Raw genomic sequence first — 15,847 nt, forward strand, 5'->3', positions numbered from 1 at the left:
AATCCCGAATTGAGCTTTAATGGCCTATCAAGGGCAGGATACGTGATAGATGGTGGTTGCGCAGCCAAGTTAGGAGTGGCCAATTGCTTCAAGGTCTGGTTAGCCATGTTGGAATCCTCTGAAACGTTAGGCTCAACGTAGGGGTTGGAATGATCAGCTTATCGATCAGTGATGTTAACAGGGTCTTTCGATGTTCGTCTTCCACTCCTTAATAACATACACTAAAGGGACTAATCTACCTACGTCAACAAAAACAAGAAAACAAAATAAGTTTTGAAAAACAAATAAATTTGACTACGTCGCTTCCCCGGCAACGGCGCCAAAATTTGGTAGCTATCGTTACGTCCACCGAATTTAATCCCCTACTCAACTGATATTAACTAGTAATATAGAGTAAGTATGGAATCATCCCACGAAGAAGCTCGTGTTAAACCTATTTGAAAAGAATTGAAATCAAGTTAATATAAACATATGCGAGAAAAGAAAAATGGGGGTGGGTTTTCTAATAATGCTTTTTGGTAACAAATAAAATGTAGCATAAATTGTAAATGCTGAAAAATTGTCGAATTAAAGAGAGAGGATGCTTAGTTATTGATGCCTTAATCTACCAAGCACAAGGCCTTTTCAATCTTAAATTATTTTTGTAATCCAATTTAGCAACAAGGCTGAAAATGCACTTACGAAGCGAATTCCTATCCCAAGTAAATTTAAATTCAATTAGAGAACGTTCGTAATTGAATTCCTACCTTTAATTATTCTTTGTTAACTAATTAAAAGTGCATTCAGTATGTTAGTGATTTTACCTTGTGTTAATTAAAGAAAATCCTCCAACGGCTTCCGAAATTAAATCTGTAGTTGCATCAATTAACGGCATGCCAATTGATTATCACCAGTTCTAACTGTAATTAAGAAATTCGATTACTCAGTTGCACTTAGATGAGTATGAGAAAAGTCCTAAATTAAGTAGGTGATCAATCTAATTGATTTAGAAAAATTCATTGGACGTTAAAACAAGCAACTCAAGAATGCCAAATCCAAATTTTAAATAAAATTAATTCATAAATTCCTTGTGCTAGGTTTCATAAGTATCTAACTAAGCTTGAATATTCTAACCACTCATAGCAATTGAAACGAAACAAGAATCAATTGTAACCAGCATAAATTACAAACTGAGTTTGGAGAAGGAAATTCCTCCAATCGTCGAGCTTCCCTTCTTCCGTTCAGCTGAAATTCTCGGCTGCTACTTCAATTGCTTGTTCGGCTTTTGCTGATTTAGTTTGAAGTTTTCCTTTGCTCGAGTGCCATGCCTCTCTGCTGCTATATTTTTTTCTCTGCTTTTTGACTCCTTTTTCAGCTGCTGGTCATCTCTATTTATGGGATAATAACCTCCAACAATTCAAAATTAAATTTGACATTATCCCCATTTGTCCTAGCTGAACCCGTCACATGAAAATAGCCTTAGCTTAGTAGAGTTTTACTTTAATTAAACTCTTCAAGGCTGATGTGATTAGAGTCGGCCACCGCTAGAAGGAAATCAATTTAATTTCCTTGCTGATTTTGTCGCATGTTTGGTCTGCTGTACATCTAATTGGACCGAATTTTGTCCCAATGCTAATTCAATTCATTCAACCAGCATATGATCAACATTCAGCGGCTTAATCATGCAAATTAAATTCCAAATTGAGCTCATACGGAAATCCAAATGTTATTCACCTACACATGACTTAAGATTTTAACATTAAATTACTGAATTGGAGCAAAAAAACATTATTACTGCATGGGATGTTCTTGCTGTAATTTAGACTAATTCAAATTTCAATTGCTCAAAATTTAATCAATAATTTAAATAATTTAGTTGAATAAGTTAAGCTCAAAATTGAACTTAACAATAAGTTTAAGTATATGTGCTTGATTGTGATTGAGGAGCCTATATGTCATCTTGGTTGGATGGATAAATGGCATATTGAGTTAGTCTTATTATGCATGTTTTGGTATGTTTTGATGCCTTGGTTAAAGGTACAAATGGCTTGTAGGTGCATGCTTTGTATGGGTGAAAGAAATGGCTCGATTTAGGCCAATTTCTTGTCCACGCGACCTAAGACACGGGTGTATGAATCAGCCGTGTGTGACACACGGCCATGCGACACGGTTGTGTGTCCCCTATAGGTTTTAAAGGTTGCAAGTCAGGCAGTTACACAGCCTAGCACGTGGGCGTGTGAGGCTATTTCGAGTGTTACACGGCCTGGCACACGGGCCTGTGGCTTGGCTATGTGATCCAACTCAGAAAGTTACACGGGGTTGGGAAATGATCGTGTGCCCCTATTTCAATTGTTACACGACCTGAGACATGGGCATGTGTCTCAGCCGTGTGAGTCACACGACCGTGTGACCCCTGCAGTTTTGAATTTTCTAACTTTTTCCTCAATGTTCCAATTATTTTTGATTTAGTCCCGAATCATTTCTAAAGTGTTTCTAAGGCCTTGAGGGCTCGATTAAGGGACGACATGCATGTATTTGAATGGATTACGCTATATGTTTATGGTAATGTTTGGAAATGAATGTTTTTAGGTTATGTTTTTACTGTAATGCTCAGTAACCCTATTTTTGTGACGGATACGAGTTAGGGGTGTTACATTATGCCTAAGGTTAATATATATTAAGATTAGTATCACAAGTTAATAATATAAAAATATGAAATGCTCGATAAGGCTCCCAGGTTGTTTGAGTCAAGTATTACTAAACTCAAATCTAGCTCGATCGATAGCTTAAGTTGATTGAGCTCTAGCTCGGCTTGATAATTACTTAATCGAGTTCGATTTCTTTTAGTCAAAATCAAATAGCTTGCGAAGACCATTACCAATTTAAACCCTTAACTCAAGAAAAGGTACAAGTGCAAAAAAAATGATCCAAAAATTTAGTATGTTATCTACAAATTAGACAAGTGCAATCAATTGACATACCTCTTGTCTGAAGCTCAACTATTATCTTAAAAGGGAAAATTTTAGTTGGATAGTTTCCAAAGGAAAAATATTATCTTAAAAGGAATTTTAATTCTCCATAAGGATTTCCAATTGAAAGACCGTAGGAAGGAATTGTTACACTACGCATTTTGTGTCCAAATAAGCTCATAAGAACTCTTCATAGAGAAAGATCCATAAAAATTGTATTTCCATACAAATCTATCCACCCCATCAAAGATTGAAAACTTGCGAGATGTTAACTCATTCGACCAATTATACCTTAGGTGTTCTTGTATAAACGATGATCTCCATACTTGGCAACTTGGAAGTATAAGATCAACAATCCACCTATTCTCTTGTTTAGAGATAAGTATTATTTTAAATAGAAAGGAATTTCCTTCTTTTGCCACATTATCACCATTCTAAATCTAAATATCTAGACCTAATTTTCATATCTCCCTCCATTATAGTGTTCTTTTCCAAGTCCAAGAATCAATAGTTTTTTTATGATTATACACAACTTCCATAGATATTGAAGCTTTCCAACATATTCAAATTCCACGCAAAAAAACACAAGCTTCAACATGATTTGAGAATGGAAATCAAAAGTTCTAAATCACCTGATCAAGTTAAAGATTAACATAATAGGGAAGATATACAAGCATACATTATTAGATCATTGAAGGTTATCTAGAAACCCAAATTATCTTTTAAACTCATCTTGTTCTTGTGGAAAGTTTGCATTGATTGTTTCCTTAGAAATGTTGAACTTGTTAAGAGAAACTTTGTCTGAGATGGTTTTTTTTCCTATGTGCACAGGTTAGCTTGAAACATATGTATTGAAGGATATGTATTTATTATTTGTAGAAGTAAATTCAAAAATGGAAACTTTATTTTATGTTCCGTGTATCATCCTATGTACAAAGGTAAGCCTGAAACATAAACGATGAATGATATGCATTTATTGTTTGTAGAAGTAAATCGAAAAGTAGAATCTTTATATTAGGACCGCAAAAAGTAATAGGTTGAATACCTGTTCATGAGCAACACTAATTTAAAGTAAATAATAAATTTTTTTGTTGGCACCTTAAAAAATTTTGTAGGCAGTCGAGACCTCCAAAAATAAATCTTGCTTGAAAAAAAAACAAACTTTTGTAGAGTGGTTAGCAAGGTCGAATCCATAGGAAGTGGGATTAGAAGAATTCCTAAAAAATAAATGAGAAAATAAAGTTCAGGGCGTTTAAAGTTCAAACTAAAATAAAAACTAATAGCAATTAATGTAGTTAAAATAGTAAGATTTAGGAAAAATTCAGGGTTCGATAAATATCCAGCCAAGGGAAATCGTAGTTTTTTTAATTCATGAATTGATCATTGATTTTGCAAATGATTTTCTAAATTCTTTGAATAATTTGGTTATAGCTACTCGAGACATTCTAATAGCCTAACCATTCCTTAGATTCTCGGTAATCAAAAAGATGCGCAATGATTAATTCTCTTATTGATAAACAGTCCCGCGCAGATGCTCTTAGGATTTAATTTACCAATAACCTTATGATTTAGAGGACCCAATTCTAGCCAACCATCTCACACCAGTGCGGATAATTTAAACTAGATTCTACGCTGTCATAACCTAAGTTATTCACCACATAGATTAAAACCTTCCCACAATTACGGATGAGAAGATCATAATTGATTATATATTAATTTGAAAACTTGAAGAGTGACCAGTTCATGCAATTCACAAATCAATAATAATATAAAGAAAAGAACATGTAAAAATATTTAAAAATCTAAAGAAACATGAAGAATAGTAATCTCACATTCAATGAATCAAAATGCTTGATAAAACCCTTGACTAGAATAAAGAAGTTAACAATCCATGAAGAGAAATAGAATAACAGAAGAAATTACGAAAGTCTTGTACATCTTGTTTTATGCCCCAAAGCCTTTTTAAATACCCTCCAGGATCTCCTAAATAAGAGTTCAAAATAAAGTTTAAATTTTGAAATCTCATAAAATCCTAATCAATCCCTGAAAATAGGGCTTTGAAGAATTCTTCCAAAAAGATAGAGGTTTACAGCTTTGTTTCTCTCAGCATAAGCCGTGGGCACGCCCTATTCTATGACTTTTTCTGTCAATCTTCTTAGTCCACGAAAATTCATGCAGCTTTTTTATTCTCTGACTTTTTTTGCACATCTTTCATCCCACAAAATTCTTAAATTTTATTTTATCCATAAAAACCTCTATATGGCTTCCAAGTGATTCCAACTCTCTTTTGATCCTACAAAATACAAAATTCAACCAAAAGATGAGTTTACAAGCATATTAGGTCATCAAAACACATGGTAAACTTCTCAAAATATCTGCAAAACTACACTCTAACAAATTCCCCCACACTTAAACAGTGTCTGTCCTTAAGCATGCAATGGCTCAAAGTCTTAAATCCTAATAGTTAAGTAAAAAAATTAAAATAAGAAACAAGTCATTCATAAAATATGTCCTTACAAACCAACACAACTGAACAATCATCTCATCAATTTTTCAAAATCAAAACGAAGTAAGATTTGACACACTCACAATGGATTCCCTCATTAACGCTCAAAAGTGTTTATGGTATTGTCAACCCTCAAGTCATAACATAAAAAATGTTTACCATAGGCTTGCAAATATATCACATCTCCACCACTAGAGTTAAAATCAAATGCAAAGATCAAAGGGTCTTTGTTAGATTGTAACGGGGCTTGGGTGAATGTATAAAAAGAAGAGACTTTTTGGGCTTATTGATCAATGAAATACATAGAATCTTTACTTGAGACTTGACATTTTATACTCAAGCTATAAGGAAGTATACAATGAGAGAGGGAAATAATTAACCTGAGAATCTCACTATGATATATATATATTTTGTTTTTTTTTGTGTGTGAGAAAGTATATAAGGATCTCAGGATATTCATAGCAATCACTATTCATTCTGTCATTCCTTTTTTTTTTGTCTTCTTCTTTTTTTTTTTGATAAAGTTAGCTTGAGTGTAATGCATTTCAAGTTAGGAGATCAATGTAAATCCTTTGATCCAAATACAAAAATAGGAAATCAACAAAAAATGGTCAAATTGGCTTATAATGCGACTAACTTTCAAATAAAGGCTAAAGCTCAAATTGTCTTCTATTGGTCAACACCAAGGTTGGCTTTTTAGGCTCAAAATAGTTATTCCTAAATACCCTTTTCATTTTAATACATTCCAGATTCCAAGATGTGATCTCAATATGAATAACAATTCAAGTACTAGAAACATCGAATTATGTTTGACAATCACTCAATGGAAAAAGAAATGAAGCATATAATGATGCATGCTTATTGGCTCAAATAACTCACAGAAAGGGTTAAAATTTTTGTCAAATCTTACGTCACTTCTCATTCAATTAATGAACAAAGAAATTTTTCACCGATTTGTAGCAAAAACTTAACCATTCCCAAACTTGAATCCTATCATTTTTCTCAACTTGACTTAAAGGATAGATATCATCAAGCAAAAACCAAAGGAAACCTTTTGCTTTCAAAACTTGAGATCAACAGAGAAAGAGCTTGAAGCATATTAGAGACAAATAAAAATAAAACCAAATCCTATTCCAAAATGTACAATCAAAGGCTCTCCCTCACACCCAGACTATACATTGCCCACAATGTAAAGAAAAATGGATGCAAATGGATTAAGTAGTTGTGAGAGATAAGGAAAAGAAGCTCCCATGGGGTCTATGAGCATTAGTTCATTACAGATCTAGTTCATTTAGGTGAGAGGAGAGTAAACTGCTAGAAAATCTTAAACCACTATGCAATACAAGATTTCGCGTGAGAGTGGCCTTGGCACGAAGTTGAGTTTGCTAGTCTTTCTTGTTGGGTTTTGAATGGCTCAGGGCACTGGATGCGAGAGGGCTACGATTCACAATTGTTTCCAAAATTGCTACTATGGATTTCGTAAGGGATGGATGTTCAAAGTTGCAAGCTACTCGTGTGGGAGGATTTTGGGTAAAGTTGCTTGAGTAGCTAGGATTCTTTTTATTAGTAGGGTTTGCTCTTTTTTCTCTCTATTTTTTAAAATGAAACAAATAAGAGAGAAGGTGTAACACCCTATACCCAGCCTAGTCGCCAAGCCCAATTATGGGATGTCAGACCACCGTCTCATGTCACATACATCAAGTAGAAAGCATTTTGTTAACAAAACATCCATCATTCTATTGTTCATATAGGTTTTAAGTCAATCATTCAAGATAGTTACCATAGCTACATTCTAAATTTACAATAATTAGTCTTATAAACAATTTTAAACATGCATAAGGTCCATTTAGCAAAATTCCCAAAACATGTTTGTAGGAATTGATACTGACACTAGGGTATCGATATTTTCTCTAAGTGGTATTGATACTACCTGGAAAAACGATACCAAACTTGCATTATGTTTCTCGATTAAAAATCAAAGTCTTGAAAATTATTGGTATCTGTCGTGAAGTATCGATAAATTTACCCCGAGTATCAATACTCTAACCAGGGTATCGATACCAAATATCTATTATGACTTCTTCCACATTTCAAAACACAGATGTATTGATTTTAAAACCCAATTAACGATACCTCTACTTCAGACCTCAAAAATGCAGCATACATATGAAATTAATCCATTCCAATTTAGTTTCTAAACATCATACGTCAATTCATTCGACAAATAATCATTGAAGGGCCTAATTAATAATTCAATATCGCAAAACCGTGTTTGAGCAAGTAACATCAATCCATTCTCATGTTCATGAACCCAAACATCACAATAACATTTAATCTTTATAAACCAAACCCAAAAACCAGCAAAATATCTAGAAGTTAAAATGACTATAAACAAGTCTACCAAATTTCCTTTTTCCCCAAAACGTAAATAAATATAGAACACTTATGAAACAATGCAAAAGTCTTGCTTGGATCACCTCTCGAGACCACACCACTCAGACTGACACACAACTAATCTGCAATGTTTAAAGAAGGGAGTGGGTGAGCTTAACAAGCTCAGTGAATGCCTAGAACAACTACCATGCAAACATTTCATCAAGCATTAATGAAACAACCATATAGCGCAACCTTAACAATTCCAACTTTAGTGTCATAATATTCTTACTCGTGCATTATTTTCTAATTCTTTTACAAGGTAAACATATTCACTTTTAAGCATTTATCACATTACACATACAATTACTTAATGTTGAAGCACATATCACAATACTCATATAATTGCAAAACCTTCAAGCATATATCCCAGTACTCAAAAACATGTTTATAGATAAATTGCATAATGGTCACACGTCATATAAACATATATCACAATACACACATATTCATAATTTTTAAGATAATTTGGCACTTGAGCTATGAAATATAAAAGGGAGCTTTATCATCACTCATTAGATACACGAATCTCCAACACACCAAACATAGACTCATAGAGTCAAACATGTCCCAAAAATGAAGCATATAGCTAACACTCTCCTTATTTCCCCTTACATGTCTCGTTGAATGAAGCTTAGCTCACATTCCCTTATCCCTCCAACAAGTCTCATGGCCTTAATGCCCAAAATCATTATACATATAGGTGAGTACTCACAATCCTATGGCATGCCAACTATACACAATGATTTCAAGATCACAAGGCCAAAATATCTGAAGGCAAACACATATCACTTACTGATTATGCATGCACAATCATTGCATATTTACATCTTTAGCAAAACATTGTCACTAACATTTAACATATACAAAACATGTATATATTTTCACTTTCACAACAGTTATCATAACCACATTTCACATTTTATAGCATCTCATCTCAATTCACATATTCACAAACACATAAGCGCATTGTTCACAAGATAACATAGGTATGAGAAAGCTTACACTCGGAATTTACAGTAGGGGTTTAGGCTACTACTAAATTCCCAAATAATGCATTTAGTCATGTCCCCAAGTAGTTATTCCAACCACTCAACAATTACGCTTTCACCAAAAAGCTGAAAGCTCAAACTAGCTTTTCCTTGCCTTTATCTCTACTCGTAGAAGGTCCTATCAAATCTGAAACTTCAACATAACAATTCACACAACAATGCATTCAATAATCATCTAAGAACTCACCACAAGAAATAAAGAACATAAGCCTAAGCTATGTTCCCATCTTATAACATAACAAACTTCAAATTTGAATATCTCAATCTATACTTAATATTTTTGCCTAAAACCAATTCTGTTCATCTTATAATTCACCTATGACTAATTCTCAACCTTTAAACTACAATAAAATACTCAATTCATAGTATCGACTTTTTTGACATGTTTTATGGCTATTTTCTAAAATTTCATTAAAATTAATATTTCTTTAACGAAACTTTAAAGTAAGTTTAGAAACCTTTTAATCAGGTTAAAACAAATTGAAAAATACTTTGAAACCATATTTTTATGCAAAATCTCAAAATCCACCATTAACGACCCAATTTTTGGCTTTTATTCAAAACATGCGATTTAATGGCTAAAAACATGGTTTTAAAGACTAAATAACATTTAAAACTAATAGGAAGATGAATCGTTACCTTAGTTGACGAAAAAATGAGCGTATGATCAAAAACTTGAAAGCTTGACAATGGAGGAACTATAGTATTTTTGGATTTTTTCTTGGTCTTTTATAGAGGTTTAATGTTCAAGGTTGATAGAAATCAAAGATGATTAGGAATTGAAGTTCAAAAATTAATTGAAATAGCAAGAGAGAGTCAAAGGGCGGCAACACTAGTTTTGGGGAAGAGTTAAGGTGAAAAACTGCAAGTAGGAAGGAAGAAATAGGTTGGTTTTTAAATTTTGATCTAATTCTTCATAAAAACTAAAAATTTTGACTCTTTTACAAATCAGTCCTTTTTCTAAAATTAAAGATATTTAAAACTTATTTTCTGAAATTAATTTAATTTTATAAAAATCATAATTGAAAACATTACCGATATGCCATGTCACAGAATTACGAACACTCTAAGACTAAAATTAATAGAATAGCCCTAAAAATTTTAGGCCCTATTTTAGGGTGTGACAAAAGGCATTGGGGATTTGAAATTTTTTGGGCAGAAGAAGTTTAAGAATAAGCCGTGGGCACACCTTGTTTTAGAGTTTCTTCTGTGAACAAAAAATGTTGTATTTCTTAATGTTTAGCAATAATAAGGCGTGGGATTCTTGAATTTGTTCTGTGAGCAAAAATGTGTTGCTTCTTGATATTCCGCAATAAGGCGTGGGCACGCATTATCCTTGATTCGCCCAAATTTTCATCCCTTTCAATCTTACCTAAAAGAAATCAAACATTAAAAATATATGAAATTAACAAGAAATCCCATGGGTTGCCTCCCATGAAGCGTATTTCTTTAACGTCTTTGGCTAGACATGACTCCCTCTTCACTCATAGTTTTTTTTTTACATTCCAATTGGATTGGTTCTAACTCATTAGTTTGAAAACCTTCATGAACAAGATTTAAACGATGATCATTGATCTTGAAGATTTTATTGGTGTCTATTGGTGTCTAGACTTTGAATTTCTACTGCACCATGAGAAAACACGTTTGTGATAACAAAAGGTCCTATCCATCTAGAGCATAATTTCCCAGGAAATAATCTCAAACAATATTTATAAAGCAACATTTTTTCCAAGATAGATTTTTTTCTTGAAAATCATTTAATCATGAAAGACTTTTCTCTTATTTTTATAGATGGATGCATTTTCATACGCGTAATTCAAGTGGTCGAGAAGAGGCTTCAAATCAAGTTTAGCTTCCTAAAATTTTGCTAGTTCTTCAAGTTTGTAACTCTTGTTGAGGGTCATTCCCAAGCTATCTCCTTCCTCCACCAAAGGGTTAATGACATTTAAATCAAATAAAGAACATGCATCACTAAGATATTCCCTAGCATCATGTTTGTTGAATTTGATAACTTCCCCATCAAATTCCATAGTGAGAGTGCCTTAATTCACATTAATTATTGTTTTTGATGTTTTTAAAAATGACCTTCCTAACAAAATCAAGTTAGGATTAGAAGAGTCTTCTTCTTCCATGTCTATGACATAGAAATCTGCAGGAAAAACCAATCCAGTAACTTCAACCAAAACATCTTCCAAAACACCGATTGGATACACATTTGATCGATTAGCAAGTTGGATAATTACTCTAATTTCTTTTAAAGTACCCATTCTGTTAGCGGAATAAATATAATAAGGCATAACATTAATAGAAGCACCTAAATCCAACATAGTGTTTTCAATTTAAACATTTCCAACTTGACATGAGATAGTGAACATACCTGGATCTTTGCATTTTTGAATGAGCTTCTTTTGGAAAATTGCAGATACATTTTCTCTTATTCTTACCTTCTCATTGCCATTGAGTTTCTTCTTGTTGGTGCACCACTCCTTGAGAAATTTTGCATAGCGAGGTACCTATTTAATAGCATCAAGTAATGGGATGTTTACCTCCACTTTGCGGAAAGTCTTAAAGATTTCATTTTCTTATGTAGCTTTCTTGGTTTTGGCTAATCTTTAAGGAAAATGAGGTAGCGTCATCAACATATTTGGCACTTCATCGAAATAATTTAGATGTGCCACTTCTTTTTTAGTTCCTTCCTTTGAATTTTGGTTACTAGTTGTCATTTCCTGCAATTCTTTACCACTTCTCAAAGTAATTGCATTTACATGTTGCTTTGGATTAGCAATAGTTTATGAAGGTAGCTTACCATGAGGTTCCAATTGGCTAAGAGATAAGGCAAGTTGACTTCCCTGATTCTTTAGATTTTTTATGCTTGCCTTGGTATCTTGTTGGAATTGTTGCGTGCTAGTAGCAAGAGAACGAACTATTTCATCAATGGACATACTTGTCTTTGATGATGAATGTTGATGAGATGACTCATGAGACGGTCCATGTCGAACTTGTGGGGGATTGTATGACTTTTTTCCCATAGCAAAATTTTGGGTGATCCCTCTAACCCAGAGTAAAAGAGTTTGAGTAAGCATCATACTTCCTTTAAGGTGGGCTATAAAATCCAACAACCATATTGGTAGTCTCGATTGCATCCTATTGAAGTGTGGGGCACATATCCGTTTGGTGTCCATTACTCGTGCAAATACCACAAGCTTTCAGTTGTTGTACGTTACCTATTGACATTTGTTGCACCAAAGAAGTAAGATTAGAAATTTGAAATTGAAGAGCAGAGATACTTACCTCATTCACTCGTTTAAATGTGGTGTCTTGTTACCTCATTCACTCGTTTAAATGTGGTGTCTTGTTACAAGCTAAATTAATGTGAATTAGTGGCCATAACATTGATCAACTCCCTAGCATCTCTAGGAGTTTTGTTAACGACTTCTCCACCACTTGTTGTATCCATCATCTTTGTTTCCATGGGTAACAACCCTCATAAAAGTATTAAATGAGAAGTTGTTCAGAGATTCCATGTTGAGGGCAACTAGTACAAAACTGTTTAAATCTTTCCTAAATATCATGGAGTGTCTTAGTGTTTCTTTATTTGATGCCACAAATCTCTCTCCGTATATTAGCGGCTTGTGATGCGATAAAATATTTGACAAGCAAAAGCCTTGCCATGGCCACTCATGTGTTAATTGATCCAGGAGGCAAGTAGAATAACCAACCTTTTGTGTGGTCGGCTAATGAAAATTGGAAGGCACGTAGTTTTATTTGATCTTCAATAATGCCTTCCGGTCTCATGCTCGAACAAATGATGTAGAACTCCTTCAAATATTTTTGAGGATTTTCATTCTCAAGTCTGTGGAAGGTTAGGAGCAAATAAATAAGCCCAGATTTAAGTCAAATGGCACCTTTGGATCACAATAATCAATACACAATGGTTGTTGTGTGACATTCGATGCATTCAATTGTCACAAAGTTTACACGGCCATGACTTCTTCTACTAGAAAATTACTAGTTGAATGTAATTTTTAATGACTTCTAGTTTGTGGCTTGGTAACTTTTGTTCTAGGATTTTTGCATGCATGGATTACTCAAGCATAATAATCGGATAATGCATGATAATTGGCTTAAGTAAAATTTGATATTGTTCCCTAGTTTCTGCTGCATTGCAAGGAAAATGATATTCTACAAAGAAAATCAGGCCCGAGACTCCAGCGCCGGTTGCCATAGAAAAGATACTGTTAAGTTATAGGTAAACACTTGAGGTGTATTACCGTAGGCATAGAGTTGAAATAGTTAGTATTTACTTTTTCTTTGAAACTATAAGATAGGAAATTGAAAATTGATTAAAGTTAGCTAGTGATTATTTTTTCTAAACTTGTAGATCAAATTTAAGACCATAGGATACATAATGAACACTTGTAGAATGAGGAATCATGGGGCTCAGCGTCGAGCTACCCAATTTGAGTCATTTACTTCTCAAGGAATTGTGTCTAACCCTGAAACGAATGACATCATGATTGCACCTATTTGTAAAGGAGAAAACTAGGTGGTTCGGTATGATTTAGTGTCCCAAGCAGTGTTGGGAGTCATAGAAAATGTTTCTAAGATTATGATTAAGAGGAATAAGATGTAGGAAGAAACTAAACACTTGGACTGCAAAAGAAAGGAAAATAATGAAGTTCGGAAAAGGAGAGAGTTTGCTTCCACTAGTCCTAATCTACAACCTTTAAAGTGGGCCAGAGGAGTCAGACCACAATGAAAGGTTGTAGTAGTTATTTTTGGAGAAACTGTTAGATCAACTAAGGTTCTGATTTGTAGATATTGTGGTAAGCGTCATCTAGTAGAGTTTCTGTTAAAATTGGGAATGCGAGTAAAGGAATTTGTTAGCAACGTTTTCATAATTAGATCTGTAAGATATATGTTGGGAATTTAAGGAGACACATTGCTTAGAATTGTGTTGGAATTAGAGTTGCGCAACGAAAGCTTGGTGGCTAGGTTTGAAGGAAAAGGGGTATCATATTTTATATCTAAGAAAATTGTGAGGATAAAATTTCTTAAAGGAATGGAGAATTGTAACATCCCTAAAGTCGGGGGTTAGTAGAATTGGATTTGTAAATCGAGAGAGAGTGGTCATGCCTTAATTTTTAAGATTATCTATGCATTTTTAGGAAATAAATGAGGTATTGGTTTTTTGGTTAAGTGTTAGTGAAACGTTCCTTGAAACTCAAGTTCAAATCCCTTCTCTCCTACCATTTTTATTATTTTACAAAATTTGCCTTAAACCCTAGTATGTGACATGTCTTGCTTTTAAAATAAATATTGCAAAATTATCTCAAGAATGAGGAAAAAGCCCAATGGTTAAAAGAAATATGAGGAAGCATGGAAATTAAATGAGGTCCCAAGTTCAAATCCTTTCCCTTGTGAAATAATTTAATTTTTGGAAAAATTCTCTTATTTTTAATGTGTGTGCCACCCAAGCCTTGTAACCCCAGGTATAATTGTTAATTTTTCACAAATAATTAGCCTTTAATCCTCCTCCTCATTGCCCTAGCCGTTCATCTCCTCCTCCTCCTTTCTCTCTCCATTTGATATTATTTTATTTTCCTTTCCTCCATTAATACCGTTGCCTACACCTCCCATTTTACAATCTCTTTCTTTTTCTTTTTGTATCAAGATTGTGCACCAGCTTCTTTATTATATTGATTCCATTTACCCTTATCTAAATCAGCCCAAAATCTTGAACCCCAAGATCGATGCCAAACATTACTAAGAAAGTGTCATTGTCGTTTCTCTCAAGTAGCTTGGGTAAGATCTCTTTTCTCTTCAATTTCTTGATTGACCTTCTCAATTAAAAACCAAAATTCCCACATTTGGAATTTGAGGGATTTTAAATGATTTTAAAGGTATCTTTTTTCCAAATTTTAATGAGTTCTCAAACCATTTTAAAATTTAGTCCCAATTTTGGCCACCATGGTGGTGGTGCATGCGCCTAGGTGCAAGAAAGAGGGTTGTTTTGCTTATTGAATCTTGCCCAATTTATTCCAGCCACAATTTGAGTTCTTGAACCATCCTAATTAGCTTTTAAATCCATGATTAATTAGGGAGAGGCATTCTTGATCATTTGGGCATTCGAAACTCACAAATCGGGAAGCGTCAGTGCAATTAAGCGTAAAATTAATTGTTATTTTGACATAGTTGTGGGGTAAAGGTTATGGATTAATTAAATGAAGGAATTTAATCATTATTAGTTTCTTATTTTTCAGTATATTATTGAATTAGATGCTGACCCAAATGCCCCAAATCATTCGTAAAGGCGAAAAAATATTGTATGTATGTTTCACATCGATACAGTGTAAGGAATCTAACTAGTTTTGATTCATAAAATAGTTATAATTTCAATTATTTGTTCTAAATAATAATTAGATATTTGGGGGCTGGTTTAATGGTATATTTAATTAATTTATACTGAATTTTGGTTTAGGTTTGTTTAAGGAATTATTAAGGAAAATTGGAAGATTCGCTAGTGTACTGCGATGAGCAAAAAATAAGGTGTGGGTCCTAAACTTATAAAATTGTTTCAAACTGTTAAATATCATGTTATATTTGATAAAGTTAATTGTTTATTGTATTGGCTTAATAGTCAAATTATTGATTTTGTGAGTGGTCGAACCAAATTGTTTCGAGCCTTAAAAGATTGACATGTTGGCAAAATTGCTAGTTTGATAATATGAATGTTTGATTGAGTTTGTAATTGCATATTTGAGTTATAAGATATGGTAATGTTTGAATCAATGATATAATGTGTTAAGTTATTAAGCTTATGTATGATTTAAATGCATGAGATATTTGTTATATTTTGTACTAAAAGGGGTGTCATTTATGCACAATGAAAATTCGTAAAGTATGTA

Source organism: Gossypium hirsutum, chromosome D03 (assembly GCF_007990345.1).
Source record: "Gossypium hirsutum isolate 1008001.06 chromosome D03, Gossypium_hirsutum_v2.1, whole genome shotgun sequence".
Taxonomy (NCBI): domain Eukaryota; kingdom Viridiplantae; phylum Streptophyta; class Magnoliopsida; order Malvales; family Malvaceae; genus Gossypium; species Gossypium hirsutum.